The sequence below is a fragment of the Miniopterus schreibersii genome (genome assembly GCF_964146895.1).
Source record: "Miniopterus schreibersii genome assembly, chromosome: 11".
Classification (NCBI taxonomy): Eukaryota; Metazoa; Chordata; class Mammalia; order Chiroptera; family Miniopteridae; genus Miniopterus; species Miniopterus schreibersii.
The window spans coordinates 60,203,665-60,221,858 of record NC_138111.1 but is presented as its reverse complement, the minus strand read 5'-3'; positions in this window follow the sequence as shown (position 1 = coordinate 60,221,858).

Sequence of the window (18,194 nt, the reverse complement as noted above, 5' to 3'; positions counted from 1 at the left end):
TGTATATGGATTAAAATGTTCATTCTTCTCAAATAGCTGGTTTGCTTCCGGGGCCTGTGTAGCATGTACATGGTTTCTCTGAATCCGGGGCCCCTCGGAGGGCTTCCCAAAATATCTGTGAAACCCTCTTTCTGTCTTTAGGTTACAATATCCTGTAACTGCCAACAGCAAGAAGGTTTAAAGCAAAACTTTCGAACCTCTTACCGGGAGTGTAAGGCTTATTCCAAAGCGTAGCCACCTGATAGGCCCTCTGGTCTGAACGCCATTTCTCCTTGTGATCACTTATAACTCAGGGTATTTAAAACTCAGGCTGCTTCATCAAAGCTTTATTTGTAATAGCCCAAACTGGGACAACCCAAATATCCATCCCAGGTGAGTAGAAAAATGAATTGTGCTATCTTCATACAATTGACCAATAAAAAAACAATGTGTACACATAATAATGTTGATAAATCTTAAAATAATTATGCTGATTGAAAGGCGCTGTCTAAAAAATGTATTCTCTATGATTTCATTGATGTAGAACTCTAGAAAATGTGAACTTACCTACGTGACAGAAAACAGATTAGTGGTCGCCAGGGGAGGAAGCAAGAGGATGTTGGTCAGGAGGAGAGGATTATGAAGGGGTCCAAGAAGATTTTGGGAGGCAATGGATATGTTCCCCATCTTGAGTGCGGTATTGTATTAACTGATTATGCACATATGTAGAATTACCAAGTGGTATACTCTAAATATGTGCAGTTTATTGAATGTCAATTACACCTCAATAAAGTTGCTATTGTATTAAAACAAACACAGCCTACTATTTGAAGTTGTTTAACTTCTGATTCCCTTAATAGACTAAGTGACATGAGAGTGATCAGGATTTCTCATTCAATGATATCTCCCACGGTGGCCAGCCTAAGATGGGCTTTCAATAAACACATATTAGATGAATAAAGGAATGGTTAAGATACACTGTCATTGAACTATGGATATTTGGGCCTTGCTGCAATTCATATATTAAATAGCTGATCAGGTTGTAGTGTCAGTCATTAACCATATTATTTCCCTCGTTATAAAGCCAACTGTAGTATACATGTCCTTGAAACGTGTTTTTATTTTTAAAAGCAACTCCATTCCCAACCGAAAATAAGCCCAAACTCAACTACCAATTTTAATAGGAATTTATGTTAGAAATGAAAGCCATGAAAGGTTAGCAAACATCAAGAGACAGCAACATCTTGCTTGTGATATTTAAAGATACGTTCGCTTCTGAAGGAATCCCACACTGTGTAATCCCATCTGGGTAGGTGAATTCATGTCATAATGAAATGACTAACTTCTGTCTCACCAAATGTTTATGACTACAAATGATGTCCATCACCACAGCGGGAGACTTGCTTAACTTTCCCGGGTCTATGATTACAGTCTCCAAACAGCGAGTGAAGCAACACTCAGTTAAGAGTCTCTGCGCATCACTTCCATTGCTTCCAGGGTCATCATTCTTAAATCCTGATTTTTTTATTAAGGCTTAGAGGTTGTTAGTCATTCAGACGTCCCCTGTACAAAAATTTCAATTCGGAGCCATTTGAGAAATTATGAGGGAGCTAACCCTGGAGTCTGTCTTGAAAACGGGTCTATCATTTTCTTCCCAGCACCCTCAGTGGCAACACTGTCAGGCATTAAAATGGTAAAAACACACATTACAAAGGCCCCATAAACAGCCTTCTGTATAAATGTAAACACGGAGGCCGAGTTGCCTGCAAAGTCCTGCTCCTGCTCTTCAGCGGTGTTTTACATTCTTCATCCTGATTCATTTCCCCGGCTCCCTGCTGCAGTGCTCACTCGGCTGCCAGCTTTCCTCACTTCAAAATAGTTGTTCGAACAGCTGCGAATGTTCTCCATGACAATTGCTTTTGTGATTTACTCAAAGCCCTGACAATTCTTAGGCCTGGAAGAATAAAAAGCCTAAGATCCCTGGGGATATCACTGCTAAGATCATATCCAGTCTTCTTGCCCCATCTCCCTGAGTCCTTCCAGCTTCAGTGCGCCAAGGAGCTGGGGAGATGCCCTGGCCCTTCCCCTCTCGCGGGTATGGTCCCAAGGCCCTGACTGCTCTTTTATTTCGTTTGGTGCCCAGAACAGCTCAAAACTTTCTTTGTCTGCATTCACGAAGAATAATAGGTACTGCCCTGGCTGCTTTGGTTCAGTGATTGGAGTGTCAGCCCGAGGACCAAAGGGGTGTGGGTTCGATTCCCAGCCCTGGTCAGTGGCAGTCAATCGGTCAATGTGTCTCTTTCGCATCGATGTTTCTCTCTCCCTCTCTCCCCCCTCCTCCTTCCCTACACTCTCTCTAGAAAATCAATGGAGAAAGTATTCTAGGGTGAGGATTTAAAAAAAAAGAATAATAATATTCCCTCAGCTTGAAGGGTATAATCTGTCCTCTTGCGTCCATGTTCTAATTTAACATTAGCCTTTCTGTTAAATATTTGAGGATTTAAAAAAAAATTACTGGTCACTAATACTGACCTATCTTTGTTTGACAGCAGGAAACTGAGAAAATTAACAAGGAATTGTTGATTCTGGGTCTTGAATGTCTAAATCCATTATGACTATAGAGGGATGCCTAGTTGACAGAGTTTGTCAGTGTTATGTCCGAGAATCAGATCCCTTATGCGACGGAAAGACAATCACTCCAGAGCTGATAATGTAACAGCAAAAGGGACTTTTATTCCAGCTAGCTGGGTTCGGTCATATCAAACGCAGTAGAATTCTGACTCGAACCCTGACCTAAATTTACAACAAGCTTATATAGGGTTACAGTGAACAAGCAATCATTGTCCTTGCAAGCTTTGTAAATTCTTCAGGAAGGGTGGGCTCAGGATGTTTCTTAACCACAGGCGCCTGAAGCTTGAGTGCACCTGGTATTTGTCAAACCCACGGGTTTAAGTTAATTCCTGGAACTGCCTCCACCCTCTGCAGTTTACCGAGTCACTCATGTATGCCTTTTGTCCTGCCCCGGGGCCTAGGGGCCTGCCTCTGTCTTGGTGGTTTCTCACAGTCAGTGTGGTCTTACAACATCTTGACAAGCAACAATTGCATTGTGTAACTTAAAAAGTCACCACTTTCCCACAGGCATATTAGTGAGGAAAAATTATGATTTGGTGAAGAGTCTACAAATATACATAGATGTCAGAAATTTGATATTAGCATAAAGGGTAAAAAAATGGGTCCAAACAGTTTAAGGGTGTGTTACCCCATTTGCATGATAATATTCTTTGTAATTTTCAAATTATTTATATAGGTTCCTTTTCCTTATGAGTTTTGCCAGTCTTTTCGAGTATTTCTCAGTTAACTTCTATAGAAAGATCATTGACAGTGGGTATAGCTGCCTTAAAAAAGCTGGAGGAAATAATATGTGCAGTTTGTTCTAAGTGCTTACATATTTCACCTTATTACAAAAAGACTATTGAGTTTGTACATTGATGATTCTCATTTTACAGATGAGAAAATGGGAAAACTGAAGCTTGGAAACTTTATAAAACTTTCTCAAGGATTCGTGCCCAATAACTAAAAAACTAGGCCGAACTGAGATCTGTAGCACCAAGGCCTATATCCATTCTAGCCACAGTGCCCCCTTGATAGGCTGAACTCCCCGAGGAGGAACTGGGGGGCTCCTTCTCTGTTTTAGACGCTTGCCATGAAGCAAGCCATGGAATGTTAGACCTGGTTTCACAGTGAGTTTAAGCACAGAACTGGAGTGGGAGAAATGCACTTAATTTTTGTTGCATTTTCAACTGTAACTATGAACAAGGGTACTTGGGCATCTTTAGAAAAATCTTAATCAGCATCATGTTTGAAGATGACAATTCATGAGGCTTTAGGGCCTCAAGGGTGTGGGGCAATTTAGACTTTTCCCCAGTATGATTCTCACACTCACTCAGATTGCAGGCCATTGGGGTTGATGTATTCTCGGGGACCATTTAAACTTGTGATCTTATTAGTGTGACTTGAAGGATTCTAGCACTTGGTCTCTTCTCCCTAACCTGGACCCTCACCACGATTTCCAGTCTCAGAAAAGCATTCTTTTGTTGTACAGCTTTTTCTCTTATTCAGATACTGAAATTGTTGGGACCCCAGTCCATTACGCATAATTTGGAGAGGTGGTGCCGTGTCTGAAAGGTTACTCTAAGTTAAAAGTCAAAAACCTTTCTTTCACCACCACAAAATGACCTTCTTTTATTACCTTTTGCATCCAGTACTTCTAACACAACCCGAGGGATGGTTGGTTTTCAATATTGTTTTTCTGTGAAATTGGCATATTAAAACCTACTGTCATCAGCACTCATCCAACAAACAATTGTTTTTTGACAGCTATCATGCATAGAACACCAGGCGTTGTGCTAGATGTTGAGAATAACTTGGTGAGCAAACTGGATTCAGCTCTGGCTCTGACCATGGGTATAATCCAATTAAGCAAGCAGACCAATCAAATAATCCAGGAATACAGACTTATGAACAGTGAATTTTGCTTTCAATTGTTGGGCTTGTGTAAGAGACTGCTGGTGGTCCCCTACTATTGGTTTTTCTTATCTTTCACAGTAATAGAAATTGTATGCTACTCTTAATGAAGCAAACATTTACCAACCTTTCTTTTTCTTTTTCCAGTGGAGGTGGCCATGTAACTAAGTCCTGATCAACATGAAAATATCATGTGGTAGTTTCTAGCGATCTTCCTGAGAACACCTGCTGGGTATCCTTTGCCCCTTGTTTTTGTCTCTTCTGTACTGCTGATTGGAATGTGGATGTTGGTCCGAACTGCATTTTGGATCAAGAGAATGAGGGAAACTCCCTAGAAATAATGAAAAAGACTAGAGGGGGCCTGAGGCCCTAAGAAGTATAGGCACAGAGCCACCATACCACTTAGGAGTTTTACAGGGTATCCTGAGAATACATTATGGGGAAACGGAGATGTGATCTAGTCTGGGAGTCAAGAAAGTCCTCCCCAGAAGAAGTGACATTTCAGCACGTGTTTGAAGGGTAGAGGGTGGTTGTGTTGAGGATGAAGTGAGGCAGAAGGGGTGAAGGGGTAACAGAGGATATGTGAAAATGATCGGCAAAGTAGCACTGCTCTGATCATACGACTTTCTCATGATAAAGCCCTTGCTTCTCAGCTCACGCTTCAAGGCCTGCTGGAACTAATGACCGGCCCACATCTTGCCACTTTCATCTCTCATTACTCCCTGCCAGGAATTTCAGACAAGGCTCATCAATTTGTAGCTCCCTTTCAGCATCCTTCTCTGCCACCCACACCATTTTCAGAGAACCCTTTCAACTCTGCCTCCCTCACAGAGAATTTTCTGAATTACCCTGGCCCCCTCCAGAGCCCTGATAACTATGGTCATTCCACCCACTTCCACTTGTGCTCACTCTCAGGCTACATGACTTTCCCTCTATTTCTCTTCTTCCACTTACTCCAAGTCCCATATGGGTCACCCAAGAGCAAGGACCCTGCCCTGTATTTTCTTGTATATCCAGGAAGGCCTCGCCCAAATCTCTGCCTTAACACATTTTGGTGACTGGATGGCTTGAGTCCAGATTGAAAGTCCTTCCCAGCTCTCTCTTGCCCATAGATGTGGCCTGTTTAGTGATGAGATTCTTGGAGGACCAGTCAAATGTAATCGTTTCTCATCTTGAAAGCTCCAATATTAAGAGTGGCCTTGAAAAATTCATAAGAGGGATAAAATTTTGCTCGTCACTTCTGCTGCCCTGAAGGCCTTTGAGTAAATGATGGCGGATGGATTGGAGCTATGATGGCCAAATACAATATTAAATCTACCTTCTGTCTCTCTCTGGTCTGCCTGGTGGCGTTTGATGTATTGAATTTTACATGTAAGAACCAATTTACTTTTGATAAATTCACGCTCCAGGCTATATAGCACTGACCACTATGTTAGGGACATTCTGACAAATGAACAGGTATGCAGGCAGAGTGTGTCACCCATGATGTGGGTGGCTCCTCCTGGGGTCCTTGATCCTGGAGAGATTTTTAACTCTACTTACTCACTGTTGGCTGTCGAAACAGATACAGGATGTCTGCCATCTTTGGGGACTTTCTCCCTCAGCTTCATTGAAGTCCTTTCAAAAACGTAATGTTAGCCCCAAGAATCAAAACCTCAGATGTACAGAGCCAGAGGGAGAAGGAACTACAGATAGCTGAGCTTCCAGATTAATCAAGAGCTGACTAAGCTAATATCTTTTTTTAATTTAAACATTTATGAAGAGACTCTCTCTAAATTTTTTCATTTGCCTTATTACATATGCAACATATTTCCATTTTTTCATTCATTTATTCACCTAATATTTGCTGAGTAACTATTAAATACTAAGTACTAAGTACAAAAGAAAATAAATTGTCTCTGACCTCAAAGGTCTTATGATCTAGATATTGGCAAACATTTTCTGCAAAGGGTCAGAGAGTAAATATTTTTGGTTTTGCAGGCCATAGAGTCTCTGTTTCAATGACTCTGCCCTCGTAGTGCAAAAGCAGCTCTAAACCCTAAATTCCATTTCTTTTGTCCGTCAAACACGTACTCATCAAGACTGTTCAAAGGAAACCCTTCATATGAAACCTTTCCTGATCGTGACAAATGGAAAAAGTTACTCCCCCTGTTGTGTCCACCCCGTTCTGTGTAGCTCTTCCTCAGAGCACCTCTAACACTTGACAGCACCCGTTTGTTTCTTGTTTGTGAAACGCAGGCAGTCCAGACAGAGGGAACAAAGGCATGCAGGCCTGGCCTGGCCTCGAACATTTGCCGAACTGGCCAGATCAGAAGCTGCGAGGAATGGAGTGAAGACAGAGGTGTGAGTGTGTGAAGACAAGCCCTGGGAGGGGATGTCATCACGAGGGCTAGGAGTTGCCAGGCCACTTAACTTGATTCAATATAGACTAAGATCTACTCAAGGGCTTTCCGAAGGGAAATGCACAAAGAGATTAATGTTCAGAAAGATCGTTCCAGGAGCCTTAGTGAAGCGGGTTAAGGCTGGAGACAAGGAGGCCAGATGGATGGACAAGGCGTGTTAGGGTGACTGCCAAGGAAGCCAGCACAGTGTTTTTGCTGCAGACACGTTTGCTGCCACCATTCTGCAAGCTTAAATTGCACAGGACAGCTATGACTTCACTGGGCCCTGAATTAGGAATCGGAAGTCCCTTTAGATTTAATCTCAGCATTCTCAGGTGCATGGCTCTGGAAAAGCCATTACCCTCTGTTGAGCTTATACCTTCAGTTGCAACACAAGGGAGGTAGTTTACGTGTTTTCCAGCGCCTCATCTCTGCAAATTAATTGTTTGAACGCTGGTTATCATTTTTATATGAGAATTAGTCTCTGTCCCCCTGCTCTCTTTTTCTTTAAGTTTGGGCATCCTTCATCTCATTGTAATATTTCAGAGAGCACAGTTTAGGACTTCATTGTATGAAGGTTATGTTGAGGAAACTTTGAAGATACCTTAGGATATTTTCATTTTGATTTCCTCCGCCCTGACCTCCCACTGATCCTCCCTATATAATATTTCATGAATCTACCTACCCCCCCTTTCCCCCCAATTCCACAGCCAGCTCTTAAGCCATTAGTTCATCACCCTGACTCAGGTGGCCCTTTACTCTGGCACTAGCCTATCTTTTCATGCTTATTTTCTCTTCTTCCCCATGCTTCAGTCAAGAATGCCCTCTGCCTTGAACCTACTTCTCTTGGCATAAGTCACATAATCCTATAGTAATTAGTTTAGTTGTCTGTCTCTTCCATGGGGCTGTGACTGTAGCCTATTAATTCTGGGGATACAACTCCAGAGTCCAGCACAGTGCCTGGTACATACAATGAACCCAATCAATGTGCAAACCCAGGGAAGGTTTTAGTTTATACCAGTTCTCTCCTCTTCCTAGAGTATCTGTCTCATCTCTCCTTCCCAGACCATGCCCAGGCTACTACCCTGCTGGCTGCAAATACAACCATCTTATGGTGCCTTTGCTGAGGGACTCGGCATGATATCAACTCTCCCTTCTCAGAGTTTCTTGTAGCACAGTTTTTTGCATTTCTTTTGTATTAACCTCATTCTTGTTTATATTTTACTTATTACATAGGGTCTCTTCTCTCTGTAAGACAGGATTATCTGTGATACACAGGTACTATATCTTACTTTTCTTCTTCTGAAACATCTGAAGCAATGCTTGTAATTAATAGGTGCTCGGCTAAGCCATCCATGAATAGAAGAAGGAATAAAACTTCCAGCAGCAAAGACACTAAAAGCATCAAATTGTTTGTTTTGTGCCAGACAAACAGGATTTTTGTTGAAATGAAAAAACCTCAGCTATCCTCTTGCATGGTGGTCTGGTTCTGATAACCTGGGAACAATTGAAAATAGACTACCTAAAATAAAAAGAGATAGCCCACAATGGCTTCATTTTAAATGCTGGAAGGGATTTACCTGTGGGGTCTACAAGCAGCCATTTGCATCTTGGTTTAGGTGAGGGACAGAAAGCCCAAGCACCTGAGTGGGGCTGCTGACACAGCGGGGATGGAGCAGCAGCAACGGGAGCAGGAGCCGGGGCTCGGGGCAGGATAAAGAAATCAATAATCCACTTATTATTCAGAACGCTGAATGGCTGCAGGCTGTTGGCAAGAAGTTCAGCAATTATCTGATTAACTGCTAATGTTACACCAAGAAACCTCTTCAAGACCTCACTTTTTTTGATAAGTGACACAGAACGGCAAGAAGCTGATATTTTGTGCAAAAAGCTGAGAGCCGCAGGTAGGTGGGCCATATGGAGGCCCTGGTGGGCCATCACTCTTTCAAACCTGGAGGCAAATGGCCCTTTTTGCTGCTGTTATAACTCTTCCTGGAAATATCAGCTTCTCTATAGCGCCATAACTCAAATTTAATATGAGAGCTGAAGTTGTTTTCCTTTTCATTTTGAGCTCTTGCTTAGAACAGGAGGGCCAGGTATCTATCTTTTCAGCGGGACCTTAGAAAATAGCCCTGCATCTCTCTCCTGGTGACACCCAAGCCGAGCCCAGCCGGGGCAGGGAGAGATCTCTCTTTGCTTTGTAATGTAGGTGCAAAGCTCACCAGCCTCTGCTGTCTGCTCTAGTTACTCGCAAGAAATTGCCCTCATTTTAAAGCTGATGCCACCACTGTGGCACATAATTCCTCTATCTGCCCCCCATTCCTGCCTTTCTTTAGGACATTGATCTCTTGAAGTAGTCACCGAAAGACTTGGAAAGCCCACGCTGCCTTGATAGAAGAACTTGATTAAGATTCACCAAGACTAGACTGTGTGGGTTAGTAAGCCACCTTTCCCAACATTTTTAAAAAAACCTCAGTTCTCAATTGTATAAAAATAAATGTGAAAGTACCTATTTCTAACTGGCAGTGATAACCAGATTCAAAATCACAATGGACCCCCTTGGTTTGTGTGCCTGATGATTCAGGAATCTGTAGGCTGTCTCTGTAATAATGTTGAAAAGTGATTTCCCATTTCTACTGGTAATATCCTGAGTATTCTCAGTGAGTCCTACTCTACCCTTCGATTCCCAGCTTCAATTCCTCCCACCACCACCCGGAATCTGTGGGGGGAAAGGGACTTCTCTAATGCAAACATTTGCTGTAACTTTTAGCAGGATGATCATTAAAGCCTGTAGCAGGCAAAAGTTAACCAAGAGAATGTTCACATGTCACAGTTCATGAAACAGGGTGCTTTGAAAGCAAAGGCATTTATTTTTGCAGCTGAAAGACCTTTAAGTTAGAAATCAAACCCTGCATAAAAATATTACAGTAGCTTTATTTCCAAAAATGGTTAATGGAAAGTCTTTTATGTGGATATCAATTATACCACGGTAAAAAGTCAATTATATAGTAATTGAAGGGTAAAATAATGCATTTACCTTAGGTAAATTCAAAGTTGTGTTTGAAATGTAGCTCCTCATTATTGCATCTTTGATGTATGAAATTAATTTTATCTATATAATGGTGTTCATTACACGAAAAGGTTTAGTGATAAATATACAAATTTTAAAACCACAGTGTAAAAACAAAGAGGGGCGTCAAATTTTTAACCCATGTGAAAAAATTTTTTCAATTACTCACCTCACTTGCTAAACCCATTCCTTTTCATCAGTCACCTAAAATGAATATCATTATCAAGTTTTGAATTTATATTTTCTTAACAGAATACATTAAGGGTGAAATAGTGCTTCTGCTCTGTCATTCCTCAAGCTGTGTTTCAGGCTTGGTGAGTCTCCAGTAAGAACAGGAAGAAGCGAGGTTTAGCTGAGAACTTGGGTTGTTCTAAGCTTGTCACTTCTCCAGCCTTGCCCTGAGGTCCCATCCCGTCCCTGTGTAAGCAGCCTGTCCTGCTACAGAGGCAGCCAGGGATCTCGTCAGAACAGGAGCTCAGCAAGGTCTGTCCTTGCAACACTTAAGAGGAGAGAGCCCCTGCTGGTCTCCTGCATAACAGATATTTCCAGGAAATCAGGAGGTGATACCAAGTACTCTTCCAGTGTTTTGCATCGACTGCACAAGCTGAATGACAGCCAAGCTCATCTTCCTCTGAGACGTAATCAACTTTTGTTCCACCCCCAGTACCTCCTTTCTGTTAATCCTTGAAACCTAAAACCTACACCTTATTAAAGCTGTCCATTCATTATCCCTAATTCAATTTCCAGTATTGGAGTTATACCTTTAACGTATTTAATCATTCATTAAACAAGTTATTATTCAATGTCCATCTAATATATTTCAGACACTGTTACCTTTGGGAAAATATTGAAATTAACTTCTTTATATAGGAGAAAAAATGTCGATATTTGAATTTTTTTCTATTATAGGTATCTGATATCATTTACCAATCTTAAAAAGAGATAAAAATAGGGGGAAAAAATAGCCCCACCAAACATTTTGGATGTTAACGGGATGATAAGTTTATGACATCTGAGCTGCAATTCCAATTACAACACATATTGCAGCCGGTGTCTGTTTGCCCCTCCAGGTTACAAGTGCCTTCATTCGTGTCAGAGTCTTGTTAATTGCTGTCATCATGACGAAGTCCTTTGCACATGGAAGGAAGAATATACTGCTTACTGAGTTGCGTGGTAAAGATTTTACAGACCTCCCACTGGGCTTTAATTCCCTTCAAGGTGTCCTTTTGTGAGCCTGTGTGGCAAGTCCCTGCCCAACGTAACTGTGACAACAAAGGGGAGGCAGTGGGAAAGGCTTTAGGTACGGACAATGCGAGCTGGGTCAGTGGCACAGGACCCATGGCAGGGACTCATCCTGGTCAGCCCGCGAGTGAATGGAGAGGAGAGAGCGATGTCCCCTCGGGTCACCCCAACTGGAAATTTCAAGGATCTCAAGACGTGTTCTTTGATTGCTCTGCATCTCTCAGTTGCTCTGATGTTGAATTACTTTTACTAGCTATGAAGACACCACTTCAATTTTGGAGGGAAAACTTATCATTTAGATACATATTAAAAATAATACTTCAGTGTGTCAAGACAGAGATTTTCATAATGGAAAACTTGCAGACTTGGAGAATATGACTGAGAAGTACTGGAGTATAGAGAGTTTACTGGGCTGTGCTCTCACTCAGTTCTGCTATTGACTGGCTTCGGGATCTGTTGGCCAGATCCTTAGCACCTCCGCAGTTCCTCCATCTGTAAAGTGAGTGCCCCAGATCCAAACGAAGCAAGTCAATCTGTCTGAAATGGATTGGCTCCTCTCATTTGTGTGTTTGCATTGATGATGAACTGAGGCAAGTTGAGGCCAATATGGGATATCATTTATCTGTTCTCCAGAACATTCCTCCAAATAATCATTAAAGGCTGATATTCCACTCAGGGATATTGGGGTATCTAAACTGAGTATTTAAGGGTAGCCAAGTGCCAAAAGTATTACATATGTGTCTGGCAATCACTTAAATCTTTTTTTCCCTTTGCTCTTCTACGAAACAGAATCAATACCAGGTTCGGTGTATCTTTGCATATCTGTGTGTGTATAAATCTTCATGTTTAAAGAGGGGTAGAGAAGTCTTTAATGCAGAATGCTAAAGAGCCAAAATGTAGCAAATTAGACAACCATATGAGGCGCCCCCACTTGTCTTATATAGACCTAAAAAAATAGTTGGTTTGTAACCACAGGAGCCATATTTGGCACTACACAGAATATGCTTATCCTCTTTGTCAGGAAATCTCTCCAGTTTTTCAAAATGATATGTATTTGGCTAAAAAATTGTTGATAGAAAATCTGAAGTTTGCTGTTTTGAGTTTTGTGAGCCAACATTTCAGTAACTGATGATTCATTATGTAATTGTTTCATTCAATAAAAATTGGATCTATACTTGAAATGTAAATGCCCAAAACAATTTATCAGATTGGAATCCTGAGTTAAAGATAAAATATTCAAACTCAAAATAATGGCAATAATAAGCTGAATAAGCTTGACTAATAAGAATGCCCAGCTACAACAGAAACTATAGTTGTACATTTGGTTCTTTGGTTGGAGACATGGATCTCACAAAGTATCTTTAATGTTCATTCATTCAGCAAAAAATGACCTAGAACTCACTTTGTGTCAGGCACTTTTGTAGGTGCTAAATACAGAGCAGCGAAAAACAAACAAACAAACAAACAAACAAGCAAAAAATAGTTAAACTCATAAAGCTCAGAGAGGGAGGAAAATGAAAATAAGAAATATAAAATAAACCAAACTGTGATAAGTGCTATGGCTCAAAACAAATCAATGTAACAGGGGGCAGTTACTGTGTGAGTTAATCAGGGAAGATCTCATGGACGTGGTGATATTAGAGCCATGAAGGAAATGAGGGAACGACATATGCAGATACTGGGCAACAAGTTTCAGACAAACAGCAAACGCCAAGGACCTGAGATAGGGCCGTGAGAAAGCTCTTTTCTGACTGCTTGTGGTTTCTTAATGAAATAGAAAGCAATGTCATCTAGATGTGGCTGGGGTAGAAAGTGTTAGAGATTTGAGAATACAGGAGATGTGAAATGGTCTTCTAAGCTCTTGGGATAAGTAATGGATCATGCTATGGTAGTGGCATTTCTTGACCTCAGGAAGGGCCTTCTTGAGATAAGTGGCTGTAAACTTTGAGACCAGTCAGCACGATCATGTGTGTTTTTTTCAGTTATGATCACCTACGCAAGTGCAGGTATAAGTAGGTAGAGAGCAGGATTTATCCAGGATTAGGGTTTTGTCAGGCAAATAGGATTGAGGAGAGAGGAACAAGGGCTTTGAAGGTGTAAGAAGACAGTGAAAAGGAAGTTAGAGGAAGAGAGTTAAAATTTTTAAAATTGATTTCAGAGAGAGGAAGGGAGAGGGAGGTAGAAACACCAATGATGAAAGAGAATCATCGATCGGCTGCCTTCTGCACGCCCCTCACCAGGGATGGAGCCTTCAACCCAGGCACGTGCCCTGACCAGGAGATGAACCATGACCTCCGGGTTCATTGGTTGATATTCAGCCACTAAGCTACACCAGCTGAGCGAGCAAGAGATTTTATATTATGGTGGTCGATCATCTAAAACGCTACTATTGATTACCATCCTTTCCCCTCTCATTCATGTGAGAAGCTGCTCAAGTTATAGACCCCTGAGTAATTGACTCCTTGTTTTGGGGTGTCTGGAAGCATATCCCAAGACAAGATTCCTTACTAATGATTTGTTAGGTAAAGGCTCACAGGAGAACCTGGTAAGGAAGCTGGGAAAGCTGGACAACTAGGAGAATATGTCCAGCAAGAATGAGATATCAGGCAAAGTCCCACAGAATCTCTTTCAAGGAAACTCAGAACTGGAATTTAAGTCTTAGTTGTCCTGACTCTAGGAAGGGAGTTGGAGCTTTCATACTCCTAAACTCATCAATCATTGGTTAAAGACTTTCCCAGCAGCATGCACATTCCCAGGCTCTGAGCTTCCTATGTCTGAGCCAAGTGGGCTCCAAGAACTCGAGAGAAACACTCCAAAAAATTCACAGGTGTTGGCTACTGTAAGCAGAAGTACACCAAAGAGGAGGCAGGAGGTGCACACACAATTGTTTAGAAGGATCCACGGGGATCAGAGTGGAGCACACTGTTTAATTCTTTCCTTTCTTTCATCACAGTATCCGTTTTATCAGCAAAAACTGTCAATTCTAACTGAAAATACATATTCATTCTCAACTCAGCAGAAAGATGTTCTCTGAATATAAATCATATTATGTCATTCCTTGACTGAGAATACAATCCAAATTCCTCATACAGCTCTTCAAGCTCTGCCCCTATCTCTTCAACATAAGTTGTTTCGCTCAGCCCCTCACTATTTTCTCTAGCAGAGTTTTAGTTTAAGTTCTGTGAATGTGCCAAGCTACTTCCTGCCTCGGGCCTTCTCAGCCTGGAGGACTCTCCCCATTCCCTCCTGCACAGAAACACCCCAACTGCCACTGTTCCACTGGGGGATTATTTAAGCTACATAAAATCAGTTCCCACCATCCCTTCTTCTCTCTAAATAAATAAAGATATATTTATTTAAAAAAAAATCAGTTCCCACCACCATTAGTATCACCACCTGCCCTTGTTATTTCCAATACCTGGTTTGTTTTCTTTATAGCATTTTCATTTGTGATTGTTTCTTTTTCTTAGTGTGTTTCTTCTACTGCAATGTAAGCTTCATGAAGACAATGACTGTTGTATCACCATGCTTAGTGCAATGCCAGGGGCACAGTTGATACTCAGTAAATGATTCTTGGACTAGTGAGATAACCTCTGGGTGTATTGCCTATTGGCTGTTGTTTCATTGTCCTTGGCTTAGTTAAATAGGAAGATTTGCTTCCTGTTAGATATTCCTGATAGAGATTCTTCTTTCTTGGAACTGAGTGAGCCTGAATTTAAATCCTGAAGCCTCCTAGAGGTGCCAAAAAATAAACCTACCAGCTACTGTGACCTTTGCATAGCTGGCCATGTGGATATCTGAGGATTTTGAAACATTTTATTAATGTGTTCAGTACATCATTATTACTCAATGGATAGTGTTTGTAGTTGTTACAATAAACAAATTAATTATTTGTGCTTTTGAATATTAACAGTATTTTGTGGTATATTTGTTGCTATACAAATGATTTAAGCACTGGAAATTTTGAAATACAAACCACTACCCTTGTCATATGAGCTCATAAATAGATGCTTGGAGAAAAATTTGGGGAGACAAATCACAGTTCACTCAGTCATTTAATTGGATTCCTATAGACAATGGCCTAAAATGGAAAGAGCCAAAGTGTTTTAAAGTATAAGTTAAAATAATTAGAATGTTATATTTATTTTAAAAACACTGCAATCCTTACATGAAACTTCCAAATGTCATCTCTAGTGATGAATGAATTTATCTATTCTCTTACGTGAAATATATATTTACTAGCTACTAGAGTATAGATCATTCTTAAAACATCATTTTATTTTAAATATCTAGAAGGAAGCTCTGATCCCACATTTTTCATTTTATACTCATGAAGCTTACTGATTTTTGAATTACTTTGCTACGATGATCCAATTTCAGATTTAAAATCTCACAAAGACAAGATGTTCTGGTTATGAAGAAATTTTAATGCTCAGTGCCCGAGTCACTTTTTGTTATTAAGCTAGACACTCGGGGAGACCATCAGCTCTTTGCACTGCCAGAAAACCACTGGTGCATTACAGCTGCACTCAATCTAACTGTGGTCTGACCTCGCATGAAATTTCAAGAATCCTGGCTTTGGGTATGGAAGCAATATGTTTGTTTACGACTCTGTGTGCAAGGCATAGGCCCAGAGGGCCCGCTCTCGCCTACTGTGAACTGTTCAAGGCTTCAGCAGCGCTGACATCTACGAGAAGCTGATATCACAGGGAAAAATAAAATCCAAGTTCCACTGAACAAGCAGGGTGTTGTTGTTTTTAAATTTTATCGAGGTATAATTTACACATCATAAAATTTGCTCATTTTAAGTGTGTGATTCAATGGTTTTTAGTGAGCTTACAGTGTTGTGAAATATTTTTATCACACCTGTAAGATCCCTCATGCCCAAAGTGAATCCCTGTTCCTGCCCCCATCCCAGGTGACCACTAATCTCCGTGACATCTCTAGGCTTGGCTTCCCTGAAGAGTTAACATAAACGGAATCGTACGGTGTCATCTTTTGTGTCTGGCCTCTTTCACGTAGCCTAATGTTTGTGAGGTTCACTCGTATGGTAGCTATGTCCGTGCCTTTGTCGTTGTGGACTAGCCTCCCACTGTGTGGATATACTACATTTTGGCTATTCATTCACAACTTGATGAGCTTCTGGGTTGTCCCCAATTTGGGGCTGTTGTGATTAATGTGGCCAGGAACTTTCACATGCATCTCTGTGTGAGCCTATGTCTTCCTTCCCTGGGAGAAGAATTGCTGGGTCTTAGGGTAGGCTTACAGTAAGTTGAACTTTGTAGAAACTGAAGAAAAATAAGACAGTTTTAAGTGCATGGATTGGCCAGCTGCAGGATTTGCAAAGATAAAGCAAAGAAGCAATTGTTTCTTCAAGAAGCTTACCTTGTATAAAAAGGTAAACCAATTTTAAAAATCATTAGACTCCTACAAGTCACTAGACTATGAGGGAGAGTGTGGATATCACAGAGAGGGCCTAAGAGTTTCTTTAAATAGCGCTCTTCTCAATTTGTGAGTAGAGACAGAATGTGTTCTGAAAAGTCCTTTGAGATATATCTTTGGGAATGGCTTAAAGATTTTAGGTTGATGACAAAATAATCAAAGTAAGAAGAAAGCAAAATATAGAACATGGTGAACAAACTGCAAACAGCCTAATATGGCAGGATATTCAGAGGGAATTTTCTGGTCTCTTTTGGTTGAGATCCAAAGGCCTGAATTGTTACAGTAGAGGCCCAGAATCCAATATTCTAAATTAGGTTGCCATGAAACATGCAAACATGCTGAGAAATTATGAAAGCTATTCTGCCAGCAGCTTGCCATGGAAGAGTAGGATCTGAGACCTGAAAGAGAAATGAAATAGTTGGATGAAGGAGCATTTTCTCAACTGTAATAGCCTCTGAACTTTCCATATTTCTTGTCTACTCCATCAGTAAGAAAAGGGGGAAGGACCTTTTTTCAGATCTAGGTAAGGAGGCCACGTGGTAGCCTTCGTATGTGCCTCCTGGGGTTTCAGCTTGAGAGAGCAGAGGAAAAAAATTAAAAGGGCTGCCTGGATTCGTGCTGCCTGTGATGAATAACATGGGTCAGATTTTCATGGGCTAAGTGGGTAGGTGACTTGTCCAGGGGGTATTTTTAAAAGGACCCTGCCCAAAAGGACTGTGGTAGAGTGAAAGGCTGTGATAGAGAGCGTCGATGGGATGAACTGCTGGAACCCCAGAGGCTGAAGCTGAGGTCTTAAGAAGAGAAGGGGAAATTGCTCATGTCACGAGTTCTCCCCAAAAGCCTCTAAAAGCCCCTGCAAGAGGAAGAACCAGTACTTGTGCATCCTTTGCCTTCAAAGAGAGTCTACCTGGCACCACCCACATGAGGCTGCATTGAATTCTCGTCCGTGAAGCCCTCGCCTGCTCAGCCCAGCCCAGGGGAGCCCGAGACCATGGCCAGTGAGCAGTGGGAGAGGGTAGAGTTGAAAGAGCCAGGAGCTGCCCACACGGCCCAGCCCTGGCCGCAGGCTTCCGACCCCGAAGGCCGCACGGCCCGAGGGAGAAGACAAGCTTTAGTCTGAGGGAAGAGGCTGGATGGAAGTCCTGAGTATCACCGTGGATGGCATTTTTTATACTAAAAAAACAAAACTGTTCTTGAGATTGAAGGAACCTAGAGGACCATTTATTATCCACAAATGACCAGGCGAGCTATGCTCCTGCCTGAGATTGCACACAAGAACTGTTGGCAGCAGAGTGGGGGGAAGGAGTGGTGTTCTCGGCCTGTGCCCTGTGTCCCTACCACTTCCAGCTCCTTCTGTGTAATGATTTAGGACTGACATCGAGTGTTAGTGGGAGTGGAGCTCACAAAGATAAATGGAAAGATCTTCTAGCCACTCGGAAGAATTTACAGGGGCAGAGAAGGGATACGTTAAGAAGGTTACTTTGGAAGGTTGCTTTGGAAGTCTTGTGTAGGGTGCTGTACCAAGCTAGAATTCAAAATCCAAAAAGGTTCTGAAG